Below are 18,707 nucleotides of genomic sequence, written 5' to 3' on the forward strand. Positions count from 1 at the left end.
GTCGAAATCGGAGACGGGACACCCGGTATAGAGCGAACAGCCGGAAACTTTTGGCACTGCAATAACATACCGCTATGCTGTACTGCAGAAAAATATAATGCGACCAATGCGATATACAGGACCTTGCGAACTATGTGGCCCAACTCGCAAGGACTTTTCCTTGTCCCCTCTTCGACCAACAACTCCTTTTTAATTCGACAGTGTTTCAATTCGAAAAACCCGATGTATGAATTTAAAAATTGTAATTCGAACATTTCCGCCCATTTCCAACAACTTATTAACGCCGTAAAACCACCAGGCAGCCAACGTACAAATTAAAAACGCAGAAAAGCAATTTCTCCAACACAGAAAGAATAAGTTCTAACAGCATTGCAGTACGCTGCAGAAACTTGCATATTCTTGTCTGACCATTGCCGGCGGTTTCTACTAGCAAGAACCGGGCTCCGGTAGTTTATAAAAATTGATCGCGTAATTAACAGTCCGTGGAGAGCTCTCCATTCGACTGGCAACGCCATAAAACAGTTCTCTCGGTGCATAAATCTCGATTTAGTCAGCGCTTCAGTGAATCCGTCTCGGATAAAGTAAATCTGCATAAACATCCGCAGTCTGCCAACGACAACACCGGCCGGGCAACGCTTGTGCATCGAATATAAACTTTCAACATCGTTTTTCCCAAGAACGACGGTCCCAGTATTTTTGCACTGTTTCTCTCTGTGTGGTGTATGTGTATTTACACTTGTAGAATCGTTTGGTCTGGATCGCATATACCTGTTACCAACGAAAGCGATCCTCGGGTCACCGGACATATTGACTGTGCGCGATAGTTACCCACTGCAGTCGCGAGAGCATGAACCGAACGATGCGACCCGCGGTTGTTAATAACTGCCTATAAACCAGGCTGCATACAAGTCGACCGGTGACCTGTGTGTCTCTGCGAATCGCACAACTAATTCTTCCTCGCAATGTTGATGCCGTGCAACGTTTCGCCGACTTGACGCGACACTCCCGGCAATCGATTGATTAAAAGTTTAATCATGATTGATTGATTAATGTGTACGATTAAAAAAAGAAATCATCGAAAAGTCGACGATTAATTCAATCGATTGATGAAGTTAGTCGTCAGTCGTTGATTTAAAAAAAAAACACGTAAACAGAGTTTATATTATAGACTAAATGACAATATATACACCTAAACTCAGTTTACATTTTTGTCAGTATTCATATATAGTCTCGAAATTTTAGCAATTAATCATTAATCAATTATCTGATTGACGATTACAATCGAAAGGAATGTAATCGGTAAACGCAATTAACGACTAAAGTAGAAATTTGATCGTTAACCGCAATCAACGACTAAACTAGGAGGTTAATTGTTAATTGCGATTAACGATTGAAGTAGAAATTTAGTCGTCAATCGTCGATTAAATTTTTGCCCAACTCTGGTCGATACTGTTTCGAAGGCTACGCCCCCTCGACCCGGCCGCGCGTCTCGCTCCCCGTGGCAGCCCTAGTTCTCCTAGGCGCCACGAATAGCGACTACGGAACGCGCCTGAGGAGTTCCGAACCAGGGTCGCCACGGGGAGCGAGACGCGTGGCCGGGCCGAGGGGGCGTAGCCTTCCAAACTCGGCCGTCGCGAGTAAGTAAATCCGAGCGTTGCCCTAATACATCGAAACGACACCCGCCACCAAGTGCGCCAGTGCATAATCGCTGCATCGGTCTCCATCAATACTATTTTGGAATTGTCTCTACACGATACAAATTATTTTCCATTCTCTGATTTAATATCTTCATCATGACTGATTGCGGAAGTCATGCATTTATAATAATAATTCTTGAGAAAAGAAATGTAGCTTCCATGTCTTCAATCGTGCAGACAATTTCTATTTTGCCGTCTAGCGATAATCTTGAATGGGAAGCGATCAAATATTTTCTGAACGGAGTGTAACAGCTTAATTGCTATTTCCGTGAATTAGTCCACAAAACCCAGTATCCGCGTAAACATCCCGCGCAGTCATTACTAATAATAGTGCGACGAATTCGAATTATTTCTGGTGAACCAGTGATGACTGAAATTTTTCGTGGAACATCTTGCCGTGCAGATGAGATCTGGAGACTTCCAGGAACCCTAGGGAATATTCCGGACTCGTCCAACAGAGGGGAATGACTCGACACGTGTCAACGCGACAGGGGGTTGACGAGGAGAATGAAAGTGACGTTCATACTAATTATATCGACGCTCCATACTACACAGAGTATCGACTGTATGACGTACTTTCGTTCCTATCGTTCGAACACATGCACACGTCGCTCGTCGACTTGTAAATTTTGCTCAAATGAGGCAACGGTCGGAGCCGGTTTGCGCACTTGCATCGACGCTAATAATAAATGTTAAACAGCCGATTGGCTCATCCCTTTATTTTCAAATTGTTACTCAATCAGTTTATCGAAGACTCCAATCGCCAATTAGAAGCTGCTGTTCCGTTTGATCGACGAGCCACTTGAAAAATTCTACTTTCGCAGCTGCGCAATTTATTCGGTTCGAGATGAAACGGTTAGCTCTTGCGCAACAACTGCATCTGATTTTACACTATCCGATTGTACTATTACAAGGTTCCAATCCTCCAGTTTCTGGACTTTATAGCCGCCCCTAATTTGGGAAAGTTGTACGATAGTTACTCAAATTTTCAGATGTGGGCGATCGTGATCTAGCTGAAGCCATTATTGTTAACTCTTTTCATACAACTTCTAACAGCTTCTCCCAAAATTATTGAATTTCTTTTACCAACACCTTATTGAAAAACCTCATCGAATGATTACCCATAAAAATCGGCTGAAGAGCGCCAGCACCATTAACGGGCCTGAATTCTTATCATCGGATCGAAAACTGTCAAGTTCGGAGAAGCCAGTAATGTTAATTGCTATCGCGTGAATGGTCGGCGTATGGTACGTCCCATGGTGTCCTCTATCGAGTCTGTCTCGTCACGGCATCGGTAATAAACCGAGATTGAAGATACGAATTTAATCACTTAATCGATGGATCGATCCTTCAAACAATTATCTGATCGACCGGTGGACTATAAACAGCGCTGGTTTTTTCTGGTCTGCCATTACGGTACACAGGACGAGCCTAAATGGTGTCAAACAGATTCGAATCGGACAAAACTGAAGCTCCATCTTCATTACTTCAGATCTTCAAGCATATGATAACAATTGATCGTAAAGGGAAATAAGACTTTGCAATATCTTCATCGAAATTCGTATGATTGTAAAGTAATGTGAAATGGTCACTTTGCTTCGGAGCAAGAAATTTTTGATCTAGATTCACAGTCTACTGATTGCAACTTCGCCGAGAACTAGGGATGGGATCAAGTACCTCGCAAACAGCTTCGAACTTTGATTGATTGAATTCGAACTCTCTACAAGTATGTACTTCGAAAAACAGAAATAGTACTCCTAAGTATACTCGAACCTATGCCAGACAGTTTCGAACCTTTTACAAGTATGTACTTTGATAAACGGAAATAATACTTGCAAGTATATTCGAATCTTGGTCGAACAGATTCGAAACTTTTATGAATATCGTACCGGAAATTCTCTGATTTTCTAATCGTTAATTTTTTTACCTTTAAAATCATTTATGTTGTCCTCTAATGCATAATTTAATTCAACATGTACAACTACAATTTCATAATTTCTCGGAAATATTATTCTTAAACAGTTACGAATTTAAAGTACTTTGAATTTGAAGTACGAATTTGAAGTACTTCTAAGTATCTTTTCGAAACTTGTAGGTACTCATTCCGAGGTTCGATATCTCTCAGCTTGTATAAAATGAATACTTTTCAAATATAAACATTGAAACATTACTGCTTTTAAGTAGTAATCGAAACGCATGAAATGAAACTTGGTTATTGAAATTGACTCGGATTCGTGAGCACATATCGAACTTGATGCCATCCCTGCCGAGAACATTTCACGAAAGAAACTCCATTTATTTCTTCTTATCATTTCTATGGTTGCTAGAACGATAAACAACGTGTTAAAAAGTTTGTCGAATCGACTCGCATAATCATTAGCAATATATTTCTCGGGACGGCGAGGATTTAGGTCGTTGCTAATGCATCGGTTCGCATAAAATGCACACAGCACAGCGGACAAACTCGACTCGCACGACGATGTTTCGTTGGCAGAGTGGAAGATCGTTATTTCTGCGTAAACGAAGGAGGCTCTAAGGCGTCTAATGCAATATAATAATTGAATTTGATGATGCAATCAATGCCGACGCGACGGAATCTTGTAAGAAGTCGCGATCCACTCTGACGGAGATCGCGACAGACGTCAAACGACAATCTCTCTGCACAGGGTTATGTAAACGCATAGCAAAAGGAAAACTAATTACGGCGAACTTCCATCCAATTTCCCGGGGCGCGAACATACAGGTACTACTTGCGCCAGATAATCTCGTTAAGGCACTTTTGATGCATCATTTCCCCCAATACGCGCGTAATCCGGCGAACATTTAATTATGCAAACGCCGCCGATCCCGGCGAAACGATAATTCCTGTATCATGAAGCTCGCGATAAGCAGATAGACAAATTCGCCCATTGTTCACCCTTTTTGTTGCTTAAAGCGAACGGGAACCTATTTGTTCGCGAGACTCGAATTACTTTCCATTGTCCCGATGCGTAACTTCGAAATCATTATTTTAATTAATTTATAATGAACCATATTTGTGGATCGACTTGGAAGAATCAGAGGGATTGGAATGTTACTTTATTCACAAGACTCGAATGATGAAATTAGTTTCAAGATAATTATTTTCATTATTTTCTAATAGTAAATTATTGCATCCCGTCGAGTTGCATACACTGAGAAAAAAAAGTAGTTACTTCAATAACACGCGTGTTATTGTAATTTTTTTACTTCGATGAATATCAATGTATTCTTTTCAATAGTATGAAATTTAGAAGCAAATCGTGATGTATTTGAATTGTCTCTATCATGAAATGATTGAAAATATTATTCGATTCAATACCGTACATTATTATTCGTAATATTTCTCTTTTTCCTTCAATCAGATATGTTGTTAAAAAAATTTCAGAAATGTATTGATTTATACTGGAATTGGTTTGAGGCGATATCTTATTTTTTTGAAAACATTGATGTCAAGCTATTCGCTTATATGAATGGCGGAAATGAGTTTTGCTATTGAAATTCAATAGTATTAAATATTAAAATAAGTTCATATGATATTGGCAGTATTCAATAGTACATCTTATTGAATCAACATATATTTTTTTTGTTTCGACAGGATTTTTTTCTCAGTGTAGCTTAAAAATAATTATTTCCTGTATGATAGCAACATCGTCTATTTTTGTGGACCGTCATACAAGGAGATCGCGAAGTTACCCTTCCTGAGTATAGGAAATCGAAATACATTGTCAATCTTCGTTGAAATTCTATTTTAACTCTAGCGAATTTGTGTGTCCCTTTCTCAAGTTATTTATCATTTTAATTCTATTAGTAGTTTTAATCTCTTAATACGATTGTTCATGTTGGTAAAATGAAAGAAGAAGTTTGCTGTACCTTTTTATTCTCTCTAACTACGTCAATAAAATCTTGTCTGTCTCTGGTTTGCAGGTAGTCGCAGCTGTAACAAAAAATTAAAACCATAAAGTATTTCATTCATGTATTCACGTATTTACAGGTGCAATACATTAAGTTTGAAAGATGAGACAAATCGTGAAAGATCATGATCAGAGAATTCCTAATACATAATGTTAAAATTGAATTTTCCACAAAATCAGCTACGAGGAATTTATTTTCATAAAAATCGACGCTATCGTATTCCCCATGTGCGCCACATCTGCTTTCCAAGTATCTACGCATTCGCGTAGCATTTCAAGCAAGCCTCCGACAATAAAAACCTTCTATAAAAGCCAGGACAGTAAGGAGGCCATAATGTCGAAAGAAAATCTCAGAAGTTTCGCAGATAGCGATCATGTTTCTGCGAAAGGCCCCGAAAGGGGACATTGAAATCCCACTTTTAAGGAGCATCACCGCGCAAACGATTAATTGAAATGCTGGCCACGTGTTTAATCGCGAGCCTTGCGCCGCTATCCGGGACACTAAAGGCTGGACTTTGCAAGCAAACGTTTCGCGACTTCTAAATATAAATCGTTCCTTGAGTTGGAGAGAGAGAGAGAGAGAGAGAGAGAGAGAGAGAGAGAGAGAGAGAGATAAACAGGGAGAGAGGCAGAGATATCCACTTAGGTTCGCCATGTATGCGGTACAATTACGCGGATTACTGAAATCTCTTCATTAACCGCGGAGAACGGACCATTCTTGCGGTTAATGCGAGTCAGATGGAACGAGTCCGGTTTCCATTCATTTTAAAAACGCGAATTCCGTATTACGCAACGCTCTAGCCTCGTTAATAGAAATCTATTAAAAAAAAGAGAGAGAAAAATATCCGTGAAACTTTGAATTATTTCTATCGGCCTGCTTCCGAGTAATCGGCTTCGCAAGAACCATCGTTAATTCGGATGATTTATTGCTCCGTAATAACTGAAGAAGCAGGCACAGCCATTCACCTGTAATTATGTGGCAGCGTACACCGAACCGATGTTTGTTGTTGAATGAAAATCATGTGAGCGTCGTGAACTTTGATTTTTATACAAAGATTATGTTAGGGTGTTGATGGATGTATGAATCTAGTAATGAGATTTATGGAGTCGTACATTTTTTCATTAATGATCGACTGAAAATCAACGAAATGAAGATTCGTTCTATGGCTACCATTTTATGGATGAACGAATTAATAATTTTTGAAAGGAGTTCGCCGTTCAATTCAAGTACGAGGAGCTGCACCAATTTGGATCGAAGCAAGACCGATCAAGATCGTTCCGAGTCCTTGGATCTGAGTCGGTCGATGACGAGGGTGCATCCTATTGAGAGCACATCGAGATGGTTCAAGCCGGGGTCATTAAAAATGGATCCATCTATCCGCGCCGTGGGCGGAATTGGACGAAGGCGCATTTAAAAATTCGCGATAGATCGAGAAGCGTTCTTGTACGCGTGACCTCATTATCCTGCCCACGATTCCAACGCTGCGCCGGTCTCGGGTTTCCTGCAGAACGATCCGGGAGATTACGGTCTCAACTCGATCTCGCAGTCGAGGACTGACCTCGCTCTCTTCCAGGTTGCAAGAACGTACGAGACCTCAATTGTTAATTTTGTAAGAGGCCCGGCTAGCGCGCGCTCGCCGATTTCTATCGCGCGTACAATGCCGGCGGCGGCCGCCTCGCCGCTCTAAACCCTCTATAACTGTAGCCGGGAACTCTCAACAATAATAACAATAAGTCTTTAGCGCGACCGGATCGACCTGCCAAACAATGAAGCCCGCTCCTATTGATTCGCTAACGAATTCGGGAAGAATGAAATTTTGTTTCGTTGTTCTAGCTCGCGTGCAAAACGAATGACCGAATTTCTTCGCTTTGTCGTTCATAAATGACTTGTTTAGTAAATCTAGTCGCTTGTGTTACTTGTTATACGTTCGTTGCACTAATAAACAGAAAGTATTGCCTGCAAATGAATACTTGGTTCGTCTGCTCGAATTAAAAAAAAGTTTTTAAAAACCACGCTTATATTAAAATGCACTAAAAAGGAGAAAATAATTTTTTTAGGCATCATCAGTGACTATAAATAAAAGCGGGCAGCGTTAAACTACATTGACGTAATCTTCGTGGGCGCTCAACGCTATTATTTATAGTCACTAATGGCTAAAAAAATTATTTTCTCCTTTTTAGTGCATTTTAATATACGCGTGGTTTTCAAAAAGTTCTTTTTTATATATTTTTTTATTTTCTACTTTTTAGTCTTTTTTAAATGGAACGCAAGATATAGTAATATGTACTGGTATGAAATGGTAAGATACACATAGAAACGCAAGGTATGGAAATATGCGAGATAGAATGAGGGGATGATTCCGAGAGACGACGTCTCTCGATGGAGTCCGAAATTGTCCGAAATGGAACTGAATGAACGGAACACCATACTGACCGAGCTCCTTCGGTGCGAAATGGGTCAGTGGAGTGGGGACGAGTCAGAGTGGGAACGCGTAGTAGAGTAGGGAGCGCTGGCGCGCGGAGTGGGGATCGCTGAACGCGATGACTTACACCGAGCGCCACGCCACATTGAATTTTTTTTCCTAGACGCACAGTTTTTTTTTAAATTTGTTTTTTAATATTGCATTGTCATCCAGTTCTGAGCTATGTTTAAAGTTTCACGTCTCTAGCTCATGTCAACAACGACAACTCGGCAAGCTAATATAAGCATGCTAAAAAATTGCTCAAAGCTAGATTGATGCTGTAAAGCATCAGACTGGAGCTCGCCTGAAGACTCACAGGCTACCAGTAAAGTGGCCGGACTGGTTCGGTGTGGACCCTGATCACGTCTGAGCGCGAAACAAAGATTTTCCCGGTAGATCGAGGACAGATCTCGATCTGTGGGAAATTCCACGGCCACGGGAACACATCGTGGGCAGGATAACGAGACGTTACGCAGCGCAGGTAGAAACAGGCGACAAAGGAGCACCGTTTGACTTCAGCGTCACCGTTCGAAACCGCCTCCGAGAGAGCTCGCCATTCTCCTGCGAGAGCAGGTTAAGCGGATTAGAACGGCTCTGAATGAACGGCGAACAGGTATAATTCTGTTGGTCTATTGAAATCAGATAAGGGTCGCGATTAATGGGCACATAGTACATATAGCGCGACGGCTCTCTCGATGTTTCCTTTCGCGCGAGGGATTTCCCCGTGTGTGTTCTATCTTCCGCCGATCTATGGCGATTTTGTTGCAGTCGATGTTTATTGACGGCGGAAACACGCTATGCAGAACCGTGCGAACGGTTTATTACGGGCTTTAACGATCTGCAGGCGGAGAGAAACGATGCGAGCCGTGCGTTATTGTTCCGTTGTAAATTCTGTGCTTTTACGATTTTAATCACCTGATGTTCGATATAGTAATACGTTCGAACGGATCCCGTGAAATCTCTGGTCTCTTTGTCTCGTAAATTTCTGCACGAAAATACATAAGCGAACACCTGCAATTTAGAACGATACTTCGCTTTATACGTAGTTAGAGAGATTTCATCTAGTAAGGAGATTTTGAAATATAGGACATTGTGTGTGTGTGTGTGTGTGTACAGGTGTTTCAGAGTGATGCAATTCTACTTATTCTTCTTGGCTTCTTCGTAAGTGTTCGCAATTAAATTTTTTTTCCTGGTTCTCCCAGAAATTTAATATAAATTTAAATAAAATCATGACATTAGTGGCTGTAAAAATAAAAGCGTGGAGCGCCCACGAAGATTACGTCAATATAGTTTAGCGCTCCACGCTTTTATTTATAGTCACTAATATCTAAAAAAATTATTTTCCCCTTTAGAAAGTTTTTTTTATATATATCTTTTTAATCCGACATCAAATCTGATACACATATTTGAGGTCAACAATTTTTTGGCCGGCGGCCACCGCCAGAATAGGTTAACGAGTCCGATTAGCGTTCGAGTAAAATGGAAGACCGAAGAATTAGGGGATTCAGACTTTTATTGGTTTACAGGGGAGCCCCCGGAGTAATCCCATAATCCTGATTTGTGTTGAGTCTGCTTTCTCTCCGCGTGTATCCCACGAAACTATTCACCGAACAACCCGATAACAATGAATAAGTAAATGAATTTGTTCATGATAATAAAGCGACAATGACACCTGCCGCGAACTGTTAGAAAATTCACCCGTTTCAGTTCTTACAGAACCATGGAGACCGGTCATTCGAATTTCTCGGTAGCTAAACGGCACCGAAACACTCCTTTCGCGTCGAACAGCGTTGTTAAAAGAGAGAAAAACAGAGGGACAGAGGAAAAAAGATGAAACTGCGTCTCGTTGCCGCTTTACGACACGGTCGTGCTTTATTGTTTGCTCGTTTCTTTGTTTCGTTGTTTAGCCGGAGCACACGCAGCTGCGGGAGGATTTAACGTCGCCGCGGAACGATTACCGGACCGCTCCACGTGCTAATGAAGAGTAATTAGCTGGTTGACAGATCCGAACGACACTTGTAGCCTGGCCGGAGTGTGGGGAAGCGAAATGATATGATGGAGTAGCAAGACGAACACCGTTCACTCGCGTTTTCGAGAATAAGGATTTTATGCGTTTCTAACATGAACAACCTGGACACAAACAACTCAGTGTGGTTAAACTGACACGTGTCGTTGTTTAAGATTCGTAATGTATAGCATGATATTCAGGGACCTTGTATCTTTCGTCCAAATTTCATGGAATTACTTCAACCATCACCCACACTCGGGGTCAGGTGACAATAATGGCGAGAGACTCGTCGACCTCGGCAAGGTCGAGGGGCTACAGTCTGTTCTTCGGTAAAACTATAACTCTCGCAATAACTGTCTGCCGTAATCGGTCACGGGCTAACTTCGCAAAGTACGTACCGGCAATGGGGTGTCGTAATTCTGAATCCCTTCTTTCGAGAGCGAAGCCATAAACAGTGGTCAAAAGGGAGGAGAAGTGAACCAGGTATCGGGTCCACCGAAATAAACGAAGAGTATATAACTGTAAAGCTATTGGCAAATCGCTTCCGTGTGACATCATTGTCGAGGTCGATGATTCACGGGCGGAGAAGAGAGAACGGGGGGCTTACAAGTCTTACAACGGAGGCCAAGAGAGGCCAAGAGTGGACAAAAGAGAAAGAGAGAGAAAAAGAAGGAAAGAATGACGAGAAGGGAAGCAACAGCTGTTGAACCGGCAGCAGAAAAATTTCGTTCATTGCCAGAGCATGGTCGACGAGAGCCTGAGTCCTTGGCGAGGCTGCTGCATGCACTCGTCGAACTTGATGCGATCGAGGATTCAGTTTAGTTTACTTAAAAATCCCTTTGCTTCCGGTTATTCAATCACCCTTTCACCGAGGACACATCGATTTTGAAAAATAAATAAAATCGTTGTTTATCATCCACGATTGCAAGCCTTCGACTGCAGAAATTGCTCATTTGAATAAAAACGAGGCAAGATCGGTTTGTACCGATCGATCGACACCCCGTCCGTTCGATTTCTTTCGTTGACGGACAAGTCACACCCCCATCGAGGGTTTTCGCTGGCTTTGGAGCGGCGCCAGAACGGTCTGTAGAACGCTGTTACAATGCTAATTCCTGATCGCAATGTCTTGCGATGCCAGGCGAAATTATGCGCCGCCTTGTTGCCAACCTTATAACGCTTTATTGGCGGTTCGAGCTCAGCACGCCTTCGCTTATCGTATCCCGACGTCAATACAACGAAAATACGGTTGTATTTACGTAGTTGGCGGGTGAAACGGTATCGACGGCATTTATATTTTCTACGATCCGCTCCGGGATGAGGATAATTGCACGAGGTCGAACGACCTCGCGATTCGACACCGTTTCTTCCACTGTGATTCGGCGAATTTGCGAGCCGACGATCCGAGAGATAATTGCCGGGTGTTGCTATGGCATAATGCTTGAATTTCAGATCAGCACAAGTTTCATCGACTGCGAAGCATTTCTTTTAATACTAATAATAGATCGACAAAGTGCTAAAAGTGACTGTTTCTTTTTGTTATTAAACAGTTTTAATTACATATTCAGATTTTTTGCGATACTTCTAAATGCGTCTTTACAATCTCAATAATTATAATTTAAAAAGATTGGATCCCGTCAAACAGTGAAATAAGCACTCGGGGGAGGAAAGCTGATAATTTTAATTGTTAATCTAGTATAAATTAAGTAGAGTAAAAAGGATATTGAGTTTGCACCGAAACGGAAGCTAAGAGGCTTCCCTATTAAATATCTCCTTTATTTTTAATGGCACAAAAAGAATATTTATGGCATAATTTAATTGGTACCGAAGGAGGAATATCATAGAAGAACAATTCTTTTAGTCCTCTCATTTTTTCATAGTTTATTCCAGGTCATCGTTATTTTTCTCGGGAAAACTTATTTTTATTTTATTCCATCTTGTTCATGACTTAAGCATATTCAAATGTATTTTTTCGGCCGCTATAAGATGGAATAAAAAAAGATAAGTTGTCCCGATAAAAAAATGATCATGAAAGAAATTGTCCTTCTATGATATTCGTCATTCGATACCATTTAAATTATGAATATTTTTCGTGCCATTAAAAATAAAGGAGATATTTAGGTGGCCTCCTTCAGCTGAGACACCCTGTATATGTATACATATAGTATTTATAGTACACACGCTCTTGATACAAATTAAATTGAATGATATAGTTAATTTAAGAGAATTCCAAATTCATACCAAACCGTAGCAGAGAGACCTAGCTATAGAGTATAATACCCCTCTCCGGCTAATAAATTAAATTGAGTTAAATAATCATCTCGAGGTGAAGTGCAATTATGGCGAATGGCGAGCTCATGGAGAAACCGGTATAATATCGTAACAATTGACCTCGATATAAATAATATGCGAAGTTACATTACGATGTATTTTAATCAGTATACCACGTGAATCACTGAAATGAAGAGTATAATCATAATACAAAATTGATCGTGTAAATTAAATAGTACATTCGCAATTGTTTGAAATTGCGCCAATACTCTGTTGAAATTACCACATTAATTAAGTAAAGTAAATATAAAAGCTCCACTACGTTCCGTTGGCAGTTTTCGATGTAAGTGAACGAAATTAAATGAAACTGTTTCCACCAGTGGCCAAGAAAGCGAAGCTAATTAAAAATCGAGAGGAGGTGGTTGATATTATCAAATTAATTAAATGAAGTAAATAACGTACTTCGATAACGTTGCATCGACAACGCTCGAAGCAACCAATCGAACAGAAACGAAACCGTTATTGATTAAAGTTTAAAACGAAATGTTCCTTACTTGCGACTCTCTTCCAATTAACTTAGCGTGGCAGTGTTCGAGTTACACTTAATAAATGAAGAAGCGCGTGCGTATGTGTGTGTATGCGAGCAATGGACCAAACTGAGGGGTCGTAACGATGCGTGGGTTCTGCACACGTGCAAATGCAAGGGAGGACTGGGGCTGATATGTAGTGGGATCATCCTCACCGATGATGAGCATGATTCACGTGGGAGGCCCTTCGCCTCCCCCGCCCACTGCTAACAAACTTATTTTTAAAACCGCTAACGACATTTTTCTCTTCCTCAAAGGTCGACAACGGAACGCTCCGTCTGACCCACAGCCTGAATCGATCCAATCCTTTTTCCCCCATAAACGACAAATAAAACGCATTCCATTACATGTCAACCCTTTGCAATCGAACCGGTTTCAACTGCAAAAAACGTTTTAACTAAAGAATATTTCTTTTAAAATATGGTACTGTGAAAATTGTTTGAAATAATAGTATGGCAATTTTTAGTGATGCCTCAGAGTCGTCTCAGTCGAATGCAAAGAGTTAACGCCATACCGCAGGGCCGTATCTAAATTTAGGGGCGCCATTTTGGCTGTATGAGAAAAATATTGATCTGTCAAATACCCAATTAATACATTTGCTGTTGTCAAAATAAATGCTTTTATTAAAATTTAAATAAAACGATTTGCTTTTTATTGAAAATAAAAAATATGAACCTTTATTTAAAATATATATATACATAAGTAAGTAAGCACTAAATTCTTAGTACGACAGTAATGGTATTTTAGAGCTATTTAAATTGAAACATCTCCTGAACTATTAACTTTTCGACATACATAGGTTAGTACATTTTTATAACGAATGTCCAGCTGCATCGATTGATGTATTAAAAAATACCTCATTCCATTAAAAAAAAATGAAGGTGACCTTGAAATCTCAAAAAAATTACATGAAAAAAAAAATTTGTTGGTGTCTTATGAGCCCCATTTTACCATTCAACATTTGTCCTTCAGACATTTGACGTATCTTTAAAAACAACAAAGATATTCAAGGTGGTCAAGTTAGCTGGGACACCCTGTATATTCTTAAGAGGCGGCAATTTGTCTTTTTGTCCGAGGCAACGTAACCGCTAGAGCGGGCGCAGCATATCGTCGCTGTTTAATCACGGAAACAAAATAACATTTTCAACGGAACACGGGCACAAAGGTGAAAGATTTCATTTGTCCGAAAAACGCAACGAGAGATCGGAACACGTTAGAGCTCCGGTGTTCATTATTCTTGCAACGATCTCGATTCGGGGTAAACACTTATCGAATCGCGGCCCAATTTCGCACGCGCTACATCGCATTTCAATTCCATCGGAATCCTCGACATCGAGTGCGACCGATTGACCTATCGGTGTTTCGGGATCGGCCTCTCGAAAATCCCTTTTCCAACGATTAATTAATTTCGGCGGAAAAGCCGCGTTCACGGTGTTCAGTTTAATCGCGGCCGATTCGATCCAGCTGGCCGTGAGTAACATTATTAACAGACATTCGCGAAAATTACGACGCCAATTGAAAACGGAAGTGTAATCCAATCGCTTCCGTCCAACAAGAATTTTACTTTACTATTCTCGGTGGAACAAGACAAATCAAATTATCAATCAAGATTAACGATGTATTCACATTACAGTAGAGTCTTGAGCGGAGAAAAACCCTCGGGCCCGTGCTGTTTCTTAGATCGTGTAGTTCGGTGCCAGCGCAATTCTACGTCATCGGCTCTCGGAGCACTAGTTGCCCAGGCCGGAGTGGAACCACCAAATACAGTTCAAATTATATCAAGTTTAGTGTCATTTTAATCAGAAAAATGCCACAAATAAGTTAGTGAAAGTCCCATGGAAAAATACTTTGTAATTAGATTAGTACATAGTTATGCTGCACAGTGGAAGGAATGTTCGCGTTCTCCTTAGATCGTTCCGACCAAAAATGATTTAACCACGGCTACTTAAATAATCATCGGTCTAGGGTCGAGAGGAAACATAAAATGGAGGACGCCCACGTCTGCCCCTGGAGTTTTCGACCCCGAATTTTCCGGGAGAAACCCTCTGAAGAAGTCTCGCTGTGTTCGATTTATTTGTAAATCTCTCCCTTGGAGGATTCTCTTCATTTCGATCAGATTGCAAATTACCTGCTCGAATCGCGGCGAGTGTTGCACGAATCATAGCTATGAATCAACGGAGCCCGCCTTTTCATCCGAAACCGTGTCCGGGAATTTATGATTCTCGCGAGCGCCGTTTGCCAATCACTCTTCCCAGGAATAGAGAGAGAGAGAGAGAAACGGACGAAGTGAAGGAGAAAGCTATGGGTGTTTTCTCCTCTGGCGATCTAGGAAACGTGGGTCGAGATTCGCGATAATTCACCAGGACCGTGTAACTGGCCAAGAATCGATATTCGCGGACACGAAAACGCAATGGCAAAATGGGAAGATCGTCCTGGAGCTTGTTCCGCCCTAAGAAAATAGCTGCGATCATTTGTACGACTGTTTTCGCAAAGATTCCCCGGGAATGGCCGCAGTAAAATTGTAACTGCGTCATGATGCTATTCTTTCATTGCCAGAATAGCTGTCATTCATCTCTTAGTCCAGTCAACGAAAAGTTGTAGAGGGAAATGGAAGGAACACAATTTTTAACTTTGGGTCTTTGTTTGGACTAGTTAGGAGGTAAACATACTAAAAGTCCCCACTCCTAGGAGGTGAGCGTGGTGCTCCTTCTTCGGTTTTCCGCTTATATCTCGGAAACTATGCGTCCTAACGATAAGACCATTCTATACAAAATTAAAGCTGACAAAATGTGCCACAAGATTGATTGAATTCAGTTTTTCGCTATCTCGCTTAGTTTCCGAGATATCCGCGCTCAAAGTTCACTAATTGTACTGAAAACACTTGCTACTGCGCAACCTAAGAACGAGCCAGAAGAAACACAGAACTGCCTAATAATCTAACAGTACTCCTCAACAAGCTGACAAGCTAATATAAGCGTGGTAAAAATGTTCAGCATTGATTGTGGGAAGCAGGAGTAAAATAAACATTGATTTCATCCCTTAATGACAATATCACAGTACTCTCTTCAATTTTTCTAATCGTTTACTATTTTATATTTCACCCAGCCAATTTCCTCATAAATGCAACAAAATCCGCTGCCATTAAAGAGCAACGTTAAATAAATAAATAAATAAAAAAATTCCGTGATAAATGCATAAAATCCGCAGTTTTTAGAAATGGATTTGGGACAAATCTCCTTAAATTCAGCCTCGAAAAACGAAGAGCTTTCAGCATTAGCATGGACACATCCAGACACTCTAAACTCTCCGGTCGGTTTCTCCGGACAGAAAAAAAAAGAGAAAAGACGAGTTCGGGGCTCGTCCCTCGGTTTCTCTTTCGTAGGGCAGGATATTTCCAGCGTTGGTCACGAAAGAATTCCATCGTGTCCCGAAAAACGAAACAAGGTTGCCGGTCCGCCGGGAATATTCATGAGGACAGGCCCCATGGTCTGTGTGTCGAACGAAAAACTCCGGCTCCGAATCGCTGCGACTCGTGTGTTTACGTGTTACGCTCGCAACAAGCACCACGTAATACACGCGCGGAGAAAGTACATACGTGTGTACACAAGTTTGCCATAATTGTCGATTTCCCCATTCCATCGTGAAAGGAGGCTAAGGTCGATCGGTTATCGAATCGATCGTGCGAGAGTGTCACCGTCGTCTTACGATGTTCGTTTTGGTTCCTGATTCTTGGTCGCTAACTACAAATTGCGCTAAAATAAATTTCATTCATTTGGAGAGAGATGAATTTGGGTTGCTTCAGCGTTCACGGATAATAAACATTTTTTGAGAAGGAAAATTACGTAAATTTTCACATAAACGTCGCGTAACATTCCACGTTGAATAGATATGCTGATAATACGTTCGATCGAACAGAGGAAATTGTATGCACATTGTGTGTAAATATCGCCAACAGTGCTTAATGAATGCCAAGCTGTCCCCACCAATTCCTGGAATTGATCGAGCCTTTCATTCATACTCGACGTCCGTCACTCTTTTCCTGTACTCCGAAGACTCGAGGAACTCGAACTCGAAACATGAAATAACTATCGCACTGTTAGACTGCGACAAACGCGTTCGAGACACCTGAAAGAAGGTAGAAACAATAGAAAACTTTTTAAACATCCTCTAATAACAGAAGAAACATTTTTATTCGGATAGTAAGATAGTCAAACATGGAGTAAGGACAGCATCAAAATTGTAATTAGATACGTTCGAACCGTCTAATGTTCGAACCAGAATACATTGAATAATCAATAGATTGATTCAATCGGTTTGATGAAGGCGAACTTAACATGAATGAGAGAAACTCGTGTATTGATTGTAACTTGTGTAAGTAATGTTTCCTTTATGCTAATCCTAGGTTAATTAAATGGTTTATTTGAGAACTGGATCGATAGTGAATTCAAGTCGATGGTGAATAAATTGACCGAATCGGTTTGGTTGATTTTATGTTAACGTGGACTAGGAAGAAACTTGTTCATCCAGCTCATAAAGAATGACATAGAACATCTATAAGAGACTTGTTTAATAGAGTTGATCATTGAAGAGCCGATATTAACGATCCAGATCAAATGCGATGTAAACAGCGTTGTCATCAGATGTACCTATCTCTATCGCGGACAGTTTAGATAATGCAAGTTCGTAAGCATCAATAAGGGAAGCTATCTGTAGTTTCAATGAAACATTTAATTCCTCGAAGAGCGCATTATCTGTTTCGTAATGATAACACGTTGTACACTGAAGCAGCGGCGGCGGCTTCGTATACTAACGAAGAGAGTCTCTCTCTCTCTCTCTCCGTTCAGATTGTCTTCGAAGCTAATCGCGAGTAATTAACCGAAACGAGGTTAGGGTATTAAACCGATGGGAGGAGCGATGATGCAACGAGAGCACCACACGAGACTTTCAACGGGCCTACGCGTGTATCCGGAACAGGAATGTTTTCGAGCACGTCCCGGAACGATTTATCAAGAATTTTCTATCGGGTGGCCAAGCACCACTCGATCGAACTGATTACCGTCTGCTGACACAAGACAAATGCACCGGAATTCCGTCGGAACGAGAAGAACACTTATTGACCCGAGAATTTCTTTTCTCGGACGCAAAAATCGATTTTTCACCGAGTATTCCCGTTTAATGTGGTCGAGGTATGTATCTCTAAAAGAATATTTTCCGTAGAAAATACTGGACAACTGATTGTACTTTATATTTCTCGTTAAAATTTATTAAGCAATTATATAAATGCCTATGTAGCTCCTGTATCTCGTTTGAGCGATGCACACAATTTTTATTTCGCATAAAAAAATTCGCAATTTACTAAAGTAAATTGCGCGAGAGTACATATCTTTTGAAAAGTACACCTTGATAGAAGTGTTTTTACGCGAAAGTGTTCGTTTAAGAAACGAGTCTCGTATAAAGCAAGTTTATCTCCCATCTTTCATCCAATTGTCCATTAGAAAATCACTGAGAGTAAATTGTAACGAAGAGAACGAAGTACCGGCTTTGTCGAGGGAAGAAGAACGTTTTTCAATGGCCGTTAATTACACTTCTTTGCAACCGGGCGAATCCGGCTGCAGCTCTCGGTCTTAATGGCGGTAAAGAGCCCGCGTAGAATCGATTACGTGCATCTGGGAACTTTGAAAGGCTTGACCGCGCCGCTAAGTGCACGAAGAATTTTAGTATATCATTATACTGGGTCAGAAGAACAATTTCGA

At 40.9% G+C, this 18,707-nt stretch overlaps 1 protein-coding gene across 4 annotated transcripts in view; it reads right to left on the reverse strand.

Moving 5' to 3' along the window:
- The window catches only part of LOC143209248 (solute carrier organic anion transporter family member 3A1-like), a 74,585-nt gene that overhangs the window by 38,021 nt on the left and 17,857 nt on the right, over window positions 1–18,707 (reverse strand). For 3 of the 4 annotated variants that reach the window (XM_076424646.1, XM_076424643.1, XM_076424644.1), the window contains one exon: window positions 5,589–5,652. The exons of the other annotated variant lie outside the window; for it this stretch is intronic. The gene's annotated coding sequence lies outside the window, so the exon portion shown is untranslated. The remainder of the gene's footprint in view (window positions 1–5,588; window positions 5,653–18,707) is intronic. 4 annotated transcript variants of the gene reach the window in all.

Source organism: Lasioglossum baleicum, chromosome 6 (genome assembly GCF_051020765.1).
Source record: "Lasioglossum baleicum chromosome 6, iyLasBale1, whole genome shotgun sequence".
Classification (NCBI taxonomy): domain Eukaryota; kingdom Metazoa; phylum Arthropoda; class Insecta; order Hymenoptera; family Halictidae; genus Lasioglossum; species Lasioglossum baleicum.